We start from the raw sequence: 14133 nt of genomic DNA, 5'->3' as shown, positions 1-14133 counted from the left end.
GCTCCAACTCAGTTTTACAGTGAAAACTGCAGGAACTTCAAACCGGCACTAGGAAACAGACTGAGAAAACAGAGTAAAAGTTTCTCCTGCAAACCGTTCCCTTTGTGCTAGATGAACGAACGTCTCTCCACATGCTCAGTTCTGAGAGATAAGTGTGTGTGAAAGCCGTACTTCACCTAGCTTGTTGGGAACACAAAGTTTCTTTTCAGTTGCAAACTCCACTCCATACATATATATGGGGAGGTACTAGCTCCAAATCGGTATTACAGTGAAAACTGCAGGAACTTCAAACCGGCATTAGGAAACAGACTGAGAAACCAGAGTAAAAGTTTCTCCTGCAACCCGTTCCCTTTGTGCTAGATGAACGAACGTCTCTCCACATGCTCAGTTCTGAGAGATAAGTGTGTGTGAAAGCCGTCCTTCACCTAGCTTGTTGGGAACACAAAGTTTCTTTTCAGTTGCAAATTCCACTCCATACATATATATGGGGAAGTACTAGCTCCAAATCGGTTTTACAGTGAAAACTGCAGGAACTTCAACCGGCACTAGGAAACAGACTGAGAAACCAGAGTAAAAGTTTCTCCTGCAACCCGTTCCCTTTGTGCTAGATGAACGAACGTCTCTCCACATGCTATGTTCTGAGAGATAAGTGTGTGTGAAAGCCGTCCTTCAACTAGCTTGTTGGGAACACAAAGTTTCTTTTCATTTGCAAACTCCAATCCATACATATATATGGGGAGGTACTAGCTCCAACTCGGTTTTACAGTGAAAACTGCAGGAACTTCAAACCGGCACTTGGAAACAGACTGAGAAACCAGAGAAAAAGTTTCTCCTGCAACCCGTTCCCTTTGTGCTACATGAACGAACGTCTCTCCACATGCTCAGTTCTGAGAGATAAGTGTGTGTGAAAGCCGTCCTTCACCTAGCTTGTTGGGAACACAAAGTTTCTTTTCATTTGTAAACTCCAATCCATACATATATATGGGGAGGTACTAGCTCCAAATCGGTTTTACAGTGAAAAGTGCAGGAACTTCAAACCGGCACAAGGAAACAGACTGAGAAAGCAGAGTAAAAGTTTCCCCTGCAACCCGTTCCCTTTCTGCTAGATGAACGAACGTCTCTCCACATGCTCTGTTCTGAGAGATAAGTGTGTGTGAAAGCCATCCTTCAACTAGCTTGTTGGGAACACAAAGTTTCTTTTCAGTTGCAAACTCCACTCCATACATATATATGGGGAGGTACAAGCTCCAACTCGGTTTTACAGTGAAAACTGCAGGAACATCAAACCGGCACTAGGAAACAGACTGAGAAACCAGAGTAAAAGTTTCTCCTGCAACCCGTTCCCTTTGTGCTAGATGAACGAACGTCTCTCCACATGCTCATTTCTAAGATTTAAGTGTGTGTGAAAGCCGTCCTTCACCTAGCTTGTTGGGAACACAAAGTTTCTTTTCATTCGCAAACTCCACTCCATAAATATATATGGGGAGGTACTAGCTCCAACTCGATTTTACAGTGAAAAGTGCAGGAACTTCAAACCGGCACTAGGAAACAGACTGAGAACCCAGAGTAAAAGTTTCTCCTGCAACCCGTTCCCTTTCTGCTAGATGAACGAACGTCTCTCCACATGCTCAGTTCTGAGAGATAAGTGTGTGTGAAAGCCGTCCTTCACCTATCTTGTTGGGAACACAAAGTTTCTTTTCAGTTGCAAACTCCACTCCATACATATATATGGGGAGGTACAAGCTCCAACTCGGTTTTCCAGTGAAAACTGCTGGAACTTCAAACCGGCACTAGGAAACAGACTGAGAAACCAGAGTAAAAGTTTTTCCTGCAACCCGTTCCCTTTGTGCTAGATGAACGAACGTCTCTCCACATGCTCATTTCTAAGAGATAAGTGTGTGTGAAAGCCGTCCTTCACCTAGCTAGTTGGGAACACAAAGTTTCTTTTCAGTTGCAAACTCCACTCCATACATATATATGGGGAGGTACAAGCTCCAACTCGGTTTTACAGTGAAAACTGCAGGAACTTCAAACCGGCACTAGGAAACAGACTGAGAAACCAGAGTAAAAGTTTCTCCTGCAACCCGTTCCCTTTGTGCTAGATGAACGAACGTCTCTCCACATGCTCATTTCTAAGAGATAAGTGTGTGTGAAAGCCGTCCTTCACCTAGCTTGTTGGGAACACAAAGTTTCTTTTCAGTCGCAAACTCCACTCCATAAATATAGATGGGGAGGTACTAGCTCCAACTCGGTTTTACAGTGAAAACTGCAGGAACTTCAAACCGGCACTAGGAAACAGACTGAGAAACCAGAGTAAAAGTTTCCTCTGCAACCCGTTCCCTTTGTGCTACATGAACGAACGTCTCACCACATGCTCAATTCTGAGAGATAAGTGTGTGTGAAAGCCGTCTTTCACCTAGCTTGTTGGGAACACAAAGTTTCTTTTCAGTTGCAAACTCCACTCCATACATATATATGGGGAGGTACTAGCTCCAACTCGGTTTTACAGTGAAAAGTGCAGGAACTTCAAACCGGCACTAGGAAACAGACTGAGAAACCAGAGTAAAAGTTTCTCCTGCAACCCGTTCCCTTTCTGCTAGATGAACGAACGTCTCTCCACATGCTCAGTTCTGAGAGATAAGTGTGTGTGAAAGCCGTCCTTCAACTAGCTTGTTGGGAACACAAAGTTTCTTTTCAGTTGCAAACTCCACTCCATACATATATATGGGGAGGTACAAGCTCCAACTCGGTTTTCCAGTGAAAACTGCTGGAACTTCAAACCGGCACTAGGAAACAGACTGAGAAACCAGAGTAAAAGTTTTTCCTGCAACCCGTTCCCTTTCTGCTAGATGAACGAACGTCTCTCCACATGCTCAGTACTGAGAGATAAGTGTGTGTGAAAGCCATCCTTCAACTAGCTTGTTGGGAACACAAAGTTTCTTTTCAGTTGCAAACTCCACTCCATACATATATATGGGGATGTACAAGCTCCAACTCGGTTTTACAGTGAAAACTGCAGGAACTTCAAACTGGCACTAGGAAACAGACTGAGAAACCAGAGTAAAAGTTTCTCCTGCAACCCGTTCCCTTTGTGCTAGATGAACGAACGTCTCTCCACATGCTCATTTCTAAGAGTTAAGTGTGTGTGAAAGCCGTCCTTCACCTAGCTTGTTGGGAACACAAAGTTTCTTTTCAGTCGCAAACTCCAATCCATAAATATATATGGGGAGGTACTAGCTCCAAATCGGTTTTACAGTGAAAACTGCAGGAACTTCAAACCGGCACTAGGAAACAGACTGAGAAACCAGAGTAAAAGTTTCTCCTGCAAACCGTTCCCTTTGTGCTAGATGAACGAACGTCTCTCCACATGCTCAGTTCTGAGAGATAAGTGTGTGTGAAAGCCGTACTTCACCTAGCTTGTTGGGAACACAAAGTTTCTTTTCAGTTGCAAACTCCACTCCATACATATATATGGGGAGGTACTAGCTCCAAATCGGTATTACAGTGAAAACTGCAGGAACTTCAAACCGGCATTAGGAAACAGACTGAGAAACCAGAGTAAAAGTTTCTCCTGCAACCCGTTCCCTTTGTGCTAGATGAACGAACGTCTCTCCACATGCTCATTTCTAAGAGATAAGTGTGTGTGAAAGCCGTCCTTCACCTAGCTAGTTGGGAACACAAAGTTTCTTTTCAGTTGCAAACTCCACTCCATACATATATATGGGGAGGTACAAGCTCCAACTCGGTTTTACAGTGAAAACTGCAGGAACTTCAAACCGGCACTAGGAAACAGACTGAGAAACCAGAGTAAAAGTTTCTCCTGCAACCCGTTCCCTTTGTGCTAGATGAACGAACGTCTCTCCACATGCTCATTTCTAAGAGATAAGTGTGTGTGAAAGCCGTCCTTCACCTAGCTTGTTGGGAACACAAAGTTTCTTTTCAGTCGCAAACTCCACTCCATAAATATAGATGGGGAGGTACTAGCTCCAACTCGGTTTTACAGTGAAAACTGCAGGAACTTCAAACCGGCACTAGGAAACAGACTGAGAAACCAGAGTAAAAGTTTCCTCTGCAAACCGTTCCCTTTGTGCTACATGAACGAACGTCTCACCACATGCTCAATTCTGAGAGATAAGTGTGTGTGAAAGCCGTCTTTCACCTAGCTTGTTGGGAACACAAAGTTTCTTTTCAGTTGCAAACTCCACTCCATACATATATATGGGGAGGTACTAGCTCCAACTCGGTTTTACAGTGAAAAGTGCAGGAACTTCAAACCGGCACTAGGAAACAGACTGAGAAACCAGAGTAAAAGTTTCTCCTGCAACCCGTTCCCTTTCTGCTAGATGAACGAACGTCTCTCCACATGCTCAGTTCTGAGAGATAAGTGTGTGTGAAAGCCGTCCTTCAACTAGCTTGTTGGGAACACAAAGTTTCTTTTCAGTTGCAAACTCCACTCCATACATATATATGGGGAGGTACAAGCTCCAACTCGGTTTTCCAGTGAAAACTGCTGGAACTTCAAACCGGCACTAGGAAACAGACTGAGAAACCAGAGTAAAAGTTTTTCCTGCAACCCGTTCCCTTTCTGCTAGATGAACGAACGTCTCTCCACATGCTCAGTTCTGAGAGATAAGTGTGTGTGAAAGCCATCCTTCAACTAGCTTGTTGGGAACACAAAGTTTCTTTTCAGTTGCAAACTCCACTCCATACATATATATGGGGAGGTACAAGCTCCAACTCGGTTTTACAGTGAAAACTGCAGGAACTTCAAACTGGCACTAGGAAACAGACTGAGAAACCAGAGTAAAAGTTTCTCCTGCAACCCGTTCCCTTTGTGCTAGATGAACGAACGTCTCTCCACATGCTCATTTCTAAGAGTTAAGTGTGTGTGAAAGCCGTCCTTCACCTAGCTTGTTGGGAACACAAAGTTTCTTTTCAGTCGCAAACTCCACTCCATAAATATATATGGGGAGGTACTAGCTCCAAATCGGTTTTACAGTGAAAACTGCAGGAACTTCAAACCGGCACTAGGAAACAGACTGAGAAACCAGAGTAAAAGTTTCTCCTGCAAACCGTTCCCTTTGTGCTAGATGAACGAACGTCTCTCCACATGCTCAGTTCTGAGAGATAAGTGTGTGTGAAAGCCGTACTTCACCTAGCTTGTTGGGAACACAAAGTTTCTTTTCAGTTGCAAACTCCACTCCATACATATATATGGGGAGGTACTAGCTCCAAATCGGTATTACAGTGAAAACTGCAGGAACTTCAAACCGGCATTAGGAAACAGACTGAGAAACCAGAGTAAAAGTTTCTCCTGCAACCCGTTCCCTTTGTGCTAGATGAACGAACGTCTCTCCACATGCTATGTTCTGAGAGATAAGTGTGTGTGAAAGCCGTCCTTCAACTAGCTTATTGGGAACACAAAGTTTCTTTTCAGTTGCAAACTCCAATCCATACATATATATGGGGAGGTACTAGCTCCAACTCGGTTTTACAGTGAAAACTGCAGGAACTTCAAACCGGCACTAGGAAACAGACTGAGAAACCAGAGAAAAAGTTTCTCCTGCAACCCGTTCCCTTTGTGCTACATGAACGAACGTCTCTCCACATGCTCAGTTCTGAGAGATAAGTGTGTGTGAAAGCCGTCCTTCACCTAGCTTGTTGGGAACACAAAGTTTCTTTTCAGTTGCAAACTCCACTCCTTACATATATATGGGGAGGTACAAGCTCCAACTCGATTTTACAGTGAAAAGTGCAGGAACTTCAAACAGGCACTAGGAAACAGACTGAGAAACCAGAGTAAAAGTTTCTCCTGCAACCCGTTCCCTTTGTGCTAGATGAACGAACGTCTCTCCACATGCTCATTTCTAAGAGATAAGTGTGTGTGAAAGCCGTCCTTCACCTAGCTTGTTGGGAACACAAAGTTTCTTTTCAGTTGCAAACTCCAATCCATACATATATATGGGGAGGTACTGGCTCCAAATCGGTTTTACAGTGAAAACTGCAGGAACTTCAATCCGGCACTAGGAAACAGACTGAGAAACCAGAGTAAAAGTTTCTCCTGCAACCCGTTCCCTTTGTGCTAGATGAACGAAAGTCTCTCCACATGCTCAGTTCTGAGAGATAAGTGTGTGTGAAAGCCGTCCTTCACAAAGCTAGTTGGGAACACAAAGTTTCTTTTCAGTTGCAAACTCCACTCCATACATATATATGGGGAGGTACAAGCTCCAACTCGGTTTTACAGTGAAAACTGCAGGAACTTCAAACCGGCACTAGGAAACAGACTGAGAAACCAGAGTAAAAGTTTCTCCTGCAACCCGTTCCCTTTGTGCTAGATGAACGAACGTCTCTCCACATGCTCATTTGTAAGAGATAATTGTGTGTGAAAGCCGTCCTTCACCTAGCTTGTTGGGAACACAAAGTTTCTTTTCAGTCGCAAACTCCACTCCATAAATATAGATGGGGTGGTACTAGCTCCAACTCGGTTTTACAGTGAAAACTGCAGGAACTTCAAACCGGCACTAGGAAACAGACTGAGAAACCAGAGTAAAAGTTTCCTCTGCAACCCGTTCCCTTTGTGCTACATGAACGAACGTCTCACCACATGCTCAATTCTGAGAGATAAGTGTGTGTGAAAGCCGTCTTTCACCTAGCTTGTTGGGAACACAAAGTTTCTTTTAAGTTGCAAACTCCACTCCATACATATATATGGGGAAGTACTAGCTCCAACTCGGTTTTACAGTGAAAAGTGCAGGAACTTCAAACCGGCACTAGGAAACAGACTGAGAAACCAGAGTAAAAGTTTCTCCTGCAACCCGTTCCATTTCTGCTAGATGAACGAACGTCTCTCCACATGCTCAGTTCTGAGAGATAAGTGTGTGTGAAAGCCGTCCTTCAACTAGCTTGTTGGGAACACAAAGTTTCTTTTCAGTTGCAAACTCCACTCCATACATATATATGGGGAGGTACAAGCTCCAACTCGGTTTTCCAGTGAAAACTGCTGGAACTTCAAACCGGAACTAGGAGACAGACTGAGAAACCAGAGTAAAAGTTTTTCCTGCAACCCGTTCCCTTTGTGCTAGATGAACGAACGTCTCTCCACATGCTCATTTCTAAGAGATAAGTGTGTGTGAAAGCCGTCCTTCACCTAGCTTGTTGGGAACACAAAGTTTCTTTTCAGTTGCAAACTCCACTCCATACATATATATGGGGAGGTACTGGCTCCAAATCGGTTTTACAGTGAAAACTGCAGGAACTTCAATCCGGCACTAGGAAACAGACTGAGAAACCAGAGTAAAAGTTTCTCCCGCAACCCGTTCCCTTTGTGCTAGATGAACGAAAGTCTCTCCACATGCTCAGTTCTGAGAGATAAGTGTGTGTGAAAGCCGTCCTTCACCTAGCTAGTTGGGAACACAAAGTTTCTTTTCAGTTGCAAACTCCAATCCATACATATATATTGGGAGGTACTAGCTCCAACCAGGTTTTACAGTGAAAACTGCAGGAACTTCAAACCGGCACTAGGAAACAGACTGAGAAACCAGAGTAAAAGTTTCTCCTGCAAACTTTTCCCTTTGTGCTAGATGAACGAACGTCTCTCTACATGCTCAGTTCTGAGAGATGTGTGTGTGTGAAAGCCGTACTTCACCTAGCTTGTTGGGAACATAAAGTTTCTTTTCATTTGTAAACTCCACTCCATACATATATATGGGTAGGTACTAGCTAAAACTCGGTTTTACAGTGAAAAGTGCAGGAACTTCAAACCGGCACTAGGAAACAGACTGAGAAACCAGAGTAAAAGTTTCTCCTGCAACCCGTTCCCTTTGTGCTAGATGAACGAACGTCTCTCCACATGCTCAGTTCTGAGAGATAAGTGTGTGTGAAAGCCGTCCTTCACTTAGCTTGTTGGGAACACACAGTTTCTTTTCAGTTGCAAACTCCACTCCATACATATATATGGGGAGGTACTAGCTCCAACTCAGTTTTACAGTGAAAACTGCAGGAACTTCAAACCGGCACTAGGAAACAGACTGAGAAACCAGAGTAAAAGTTTCTCATGCAAACCGTTCCCTTTGTGCTAGATGAACGAACGTCTCTCCACATGCTCAGTTCTGAGAGATAAGTGTGTGTGAAAGCCGTACTTCACCTAGCTTGTTGGGAACACAAAGTTTCTTTTCAGTTGCAAACTCCACTCCATACATATATATGGGGAGGTACTAGCTCCAAATCGGTATTACAGTGAAAACTGCAGGAACTTCAAACCGGCATTAGGAAACAGACTGAGAAACCAGAGTAAAAGTTTCTCCTGCAACCCGTTCCCTTTGTGCTAGATGAACGAACGTCTCTCCACATGCTCAGTTCTGAGAGATAAGTGTGTGTGAAAGCCGTCCTTCACCTAGCTTGTTGGGAACACAAAGTTTCTTTTCAGTTGCAAATTCCACTCCATACATATATATGTGGAAGTACTAGCTCCAAATCGGTTTTACAGTGAAAACTGCAGGAACTTCAACCGGCACTAGGAAACAGACTGAGAAACCAGAGTAAAAGTTTCTCCTGCAACCCGTTCCCTTTGTGCTAGATGAACGAACGTCTCTCCACATGCTATGTTCTGAGAGATAAGTGTGTGTGAAAGCCGTCCTTCAACTAGCTTGTTGGGAACACAAAGATTCTTTTCAGTTGCTAACTCCAATCCATACATATATATGGGGAGGAACTAGCTCCAACTCGGTTTTACAGTGAAAACTGCAGGAACTTCAAACCGGCACTAGGAAACAGACTGAGAAACCAGAGAAAAAGTTTCTCCTGCAACCCGTTCCCTTTGTGCTACATGAACGAACGTCTCTCCACATGCTCAGTTCTGAGAGATAAGTGTGTGTGAAAGCCGTCCTTCACCTAGCTTGCTGGGAACACAAAGTTTCTTTTCAGTTGCAAACTCCACTCCATACATATATATGGGGAGGTACTAGCTCCAACTCGGTTTTACAGTGAAAAGTGCAGGAACTTCAAACCGGCACTAGGAAACAGACTGAGAAACCAGAGTAAAAGTTTCTCCTGCAACCCGTTCCCTTTCTGCTAGATGAACGAACGTCTCTCCACATGCTCAGTTCTGAGAGATAAGTGTGTTTGAAAGCCATCCTTCAACTAGCTTGTTGGGAACACAAAGTTTCTTTTCAGTTGCAAACTCCACTCCATACATATATATGGGGAGGTACAAGCTCCAACTCGGTTTTACAGTGAAAACTGCAGGAACTTCAAACCGGCACTAGGAAACAGACTGAGAAACCAGAGTAAAAGTTTCTCCTGCAACCCGTTCCCTTTGTGCTAGATGAACGAACGTCTCTCCACATGCTCATTTCTAAGAGTTAAGTGTGTGTGAAAGCCGTCCTTCACCTAGCTTGTTGGGAACACAAAGTTTCTTTTCAGTCGCAAACTCCACTCCATAAATATATATGGGGAGGTACTAGCTCCAACTCGGTTTTACAGTGAAAACTGCAGGAACTTCAAACCGGCACTAGGAAACAGACTGAGAAACCAGAGTAAAAGTTTCTCCTGCAAACCTTTCCCTTTGTGCTAGATGAACGAACGTCTCTCCACATGCTCAGTTCTGAGAGATAAGTGTGTGTGAAAGCCGTACTTCACCTAGCTTGTTGGGAACACAAAGTTTCTTTTCAGTTGCAAACTCCACTCCATACATATATATGGGGAGGTACTAGCTCCAAATCGGTATTACAGTGAAAACTGCAGGAACTTCAAACCGGCATTAGGAAACAGACTGAGAAACCAGAGTAAAAGTTTCTCCTGCAACCCGTTCCCTTTGTGCTAGATGAACGAACGTCTCTCCACATGCTCAGTTCTGAGAGATAAGTGTGTGTGAAAGCCATCCTTCAACTAGCTTGTTGGGAACACAAAGTTTCTTTTCAGTTGCAAACTCCACTCCATACATATATATGGGGAGGTACTAGCTCCAAATCGGTATTACAGTGAAAACTGCAGGAACTTCAAACCGGCATTAGGAAACAGACTGAGAAACCAGAGTAAAAGTTTCTCTTGCAACCCGTTCCCTTTGTGCTAGATGAACGAACGTCTCTCCACATGCTCAGTTCTGAGAGATAAGTGTGTGTGAAAGCCGACCTTCACCTAGCTTGTTGGGAACACAAAGTTTCTTTTCAGTTGCAAATTCCACTCCATAAATATATATGGGGAGGTACTAGCTCCAAATCGGTTTTACAGTGAAAACTGCAGGAACTTCAACCGGCACTAGGAAACAGACTGAGAAACCAGAGTAAAAGTTTCTCCTGCAACCCGTTCCCTTTGTGCTAGATGAACGAACGTCTCTCCACATGCTATGTTCTGAGAGATAAGTGTGTGTGAAAGCCGTCCTTCAACTAGCTTGTTGGGAACACAAAGATTCTTTTCAGTTGCAAACCCCAATCCATACATATATATGGGGAGGTACTAGCTCCAACTCGGTTTTACAGTGAAAACTGCAGGAACTTCAAACCGGCACTAGGAAACAGAATGAGAAACCAGAGAAAAAGTTTCTCCTGCAACGCGTTCCCTTTGTGCTACATGAACGAACGTCTCTCCACATGCTCAGTTGTGAGAGATAAGTGTGTGTGAAAGCCGTCCTTCACCTAGCTTGTTGGGAACACAAAGTTTCTTTTCAGTTGCAAACTCCACTCCATACATATATATGGGGAGGTACTAGCTCCAACTCGGTTTTACAGTGAAAAGTGCAGGAACTTCAAACCGGCACTAGGAAACAGACTGAGAAACCAGAGTAAAAGTTTCTCCTGCAACCCGTTCCCTTTCTGCTAGATGAACGAACGTCTCTCCACATGCTCAGTTCTGAGAGATAAGTGTGTGTGAAAGCCATCCTTCAACTAGCTTGTTGGGAACACAAAGTTTCTTTTCAGTTGCAAACTCCACTCCATACATATATATGGGGAGGTACTGGCTCCAAATCGGTTTTACAGTGAAAACTGCAGGAACTTCAAACCGGCGCTAGGAAACAGACTGAGAAACCAGAGTAAAAGTTTCTCCTGCAACCCGTTCCCTTTGTGCTAGATGAACGAACGTCTCTCCACATGCTCATTTCTGAGAGATAAGTGTGTGTGAAAGCCGTCCTTCACCTAGCTAGTTGGGAACACAAAGTTTCTTTTCAGTTGCAAACTCCACTCCATACATATATATGGGGAGGTACTAGCTCCAACTCAGTTTTACAGTGAAAACTGCAGGAACTTCAAACCGGCACTAGGAAACAGACTGAGAAACCAGAGTAAAAGTTTCTCCTGCAAACCGTTCCCTTTGTGCTAGATGAACGAACGTCTCTCCACATGCTCAGTTCTGAGAGATAAGTGTGTTTGAAAGCCGTACTTCACCTAGCTTGTTGGGAACACAAAGTTTCTTTTCAGTTGCAAACTCCACTCCATACATATATATGGGGAGGTACTAGCTCCAAATCGGTATTACAGTGAAAACTGCAGGAACTTCAAACCGGCATTAGGAAACAGACTGAGAAACCAGAGTAAAAGTTTCTCTTGCAACCCGTTCCCTTTGTGCTAGATGAACGAACGTCTCTCCACATGCTCAGTTCTGAGAGATAAGTGTGTGTGAAAGCCGACCTTCACCTAGCTTGTTGGGAACACAAAGTTTCTTTTCAGTTGCAAATTCCACTCCATACATATATATGGGGAGGTACTAGCTCCAAATCGGTTTTACAGTGAAAACTGCAGGAACTTCAACCGGCACTAGGAAACAGACTGAGAAACCAGAGTAAAAGTTTCTCCTGCAACCCGTTCCCTTTGTGCTAGATGAACGAACGTCTCTCCACATGCTATGTTCTGAGAGATAAGTGTGTGTGAAAGCCGTCCTTCAACTAGCTTGTTGGGAACACAAAGATTCTTTTCAGTTGCAAACCCCAATCCATACATATATATGGGGAGGTACTAGCTCCAACTCGGTTTTACAGTGAAAACTGCAGGAACTTCAAACCGGCACTAGGAAACAGACTGAGAAACCAGAGAAAAAGTTTCTCCTGCAACGCGTTCCCTTTGTGCTACATGAACGAACGTCTCTCCACATGCTCAGTTGTGAGAGATAAGTGTGTGTGAAAGCCGTCCTTCACCTAGCTTGTTGGGAACACAAAGTTTCTTTTCAGTTGCAAACTCCACTCCATACATATATATGGGGAGGTACTAGCTCCAACTCGGTTTTACAGTGAAAAGTGCAGGAACTTCAAACCGGCACTAGGAAACAGACTGAGAAACCAGAGTAAAAGTTTCTCCTGCAACCCGTTCACTTTCTGCTAGATGAACAAACGTCTCTCCACATGCTCAGTTCTGAGAGATAAGTGTGTGTGAAAGCCATCCTTCAACTAGCTTGTTGGGAACACAAAGTTTCTTTTCAGTTGCAAACTCCACTCCATACATATATATGGGGAGGTACTGGCTCCAAATCGGTTTTACAGTGAAAACTGCAGGAACTTCAAACCGGCGCTAGGAAACAGACTGAGAAACCAGAGTAAAAGTTTCTCCTGCAACCCGTTCCCTTTGTGCTAGATGAACGAAAGTCTCTCCACATGCTCAGTTCTGAGAGATAAGTGTGTGTGAAAGCCGTCCTTCACCTAGCTTGTTGGGAACACAAAGTTTCTTTTCAGTTGCAAACTCCACTCCATACATATATATGGGGAGGTACTAGCTCCAAATCGGTTTTACAGTGAAAACTGCAGGAACTTCAACCGGCACTAGGAAACAGACTGAGAAACCAGAGTAAAAGTTTCTCCTGCAACCCGTTCCCTTTGTGCTAGATGAACGAACGTCTCTCCACATGCTATGTTCTGAGAGATAAGTGTGTGTGAAAGCCGTCCTTCAACTAGCTTGTTGGGAACACAAAGATTCTTTTCAGTTGCAAACCCCAATCCATACATATATATGGGGAGGTACTAGCTCCAACTCGGTTTTACAGTGAAAACTGCAGGAACTTCAAACCGGCACTAGGAAACAGACTGAGAAACCAGAGAAAAAGTTTCTCCTGCAACGCGTTCCCTTTGTGCTACATGAACGAACGTCTCTCCACATGCTCAGTTGTGAGAGATAAGTGTGTGTGAAAGCCGTCCTTCACCTAGCTTGTTGGGAACACAAAGTTTCTTTTCAGTTGCAAACTCCACTCCATACATATATATGGGGAGGTACTAGCTCCAACTCGGTTTTACAGTGAAAAGTGCAGGAACTTCAAACCGGCACTAGGAAACAGACTGAGAAACCAGAGTAAAAGTTTCTCCTGCAACCCGTTCCCTTTCTGCTAGATGAACGAACGTCTCTCCACATGCTCAGTTCTGAGAGATAAGTGTGTGTGAAAGCCATCCTTCAACTAGCTTGTTGGGAACACAAAGTTTCTTTTCAGTTGAAAATTCCACTCCATACATATATATGGGGAGGTACTAGCTCCAAATAGGTTTTACAGTGAAAACTGCAGGAAGTTCAACCGGCACTAGGAAACAGACTGAGAAACCAGAGTAAAAGTTTCTCCTGCAACCCGTTCCCTTTGTGCTAGATGAACGAACGTCTCTCCACATGCTATGTTCTGAGAGATAAGTGTGTGTGAAAGCCGTCCTTCAACTAGCTTGTTGGGAACACAAAGTTTCTTTTCAGTTGCAAACTCCAATCCATACATATATATGGGGAGGTACAAGCTCCAACTCGGTTTTACAGTGAAAACTGCAGGAACTTCAAACCGGCACTAGGAAACAGACTGAGAAACCAGAGAAAAAGTTTCTCCTGCAACCCGTTCCCTTTGTGCTACATGAACGAACGTCTCTCCACATGCTCAGTTCTGAGAGATAAGTGTGTGTGAAAGCCGTCCTTCACCTAGCTTGTTGGGAACACAAAGTTTCTTTTCAGTTGCAAACTCCACTCCATACATATATATGGGGAGGTACTAGCTCCAACTCGGTTTTACAGTGAAAAGTGCAGGAACTTCAAACCGGCACTAGGAAACAGACTGAGAAACCAGAGTAAAAGTTTCTCCTGCAACCCGTTCCCTTTGTGCTAGATGAACGAAAGTCTCTCCACATGCTCAGTTCTGAGAGATAAGTGTGTGTGAAAGCCATCCTTCAACTAGCTTGTTGGGAACACA

Source organism: Camelus dromedarius, unplaced genomic scaffold (assembly GCF_036321535.1).
Source record: "Camelus dromedarius isolate mCamDro1 unplaced genomic scaffold, mCamDro1.pat HAP1_SCAFFOLD_123, whole genome shotgun sequence".
In the NCBI taxonomy this organism is placed as follows: domain Eukaryota; kingdom Metazoa; phylum Chordata; class Mammalia; order Artiodactyla; family Camelidae; genus Camelus; species Camelus dromedarius.
The sequence above is the reverse complement of the archived record's forward strand: the minus strand, read 5'-3'. Positions refer to the sequence as shown.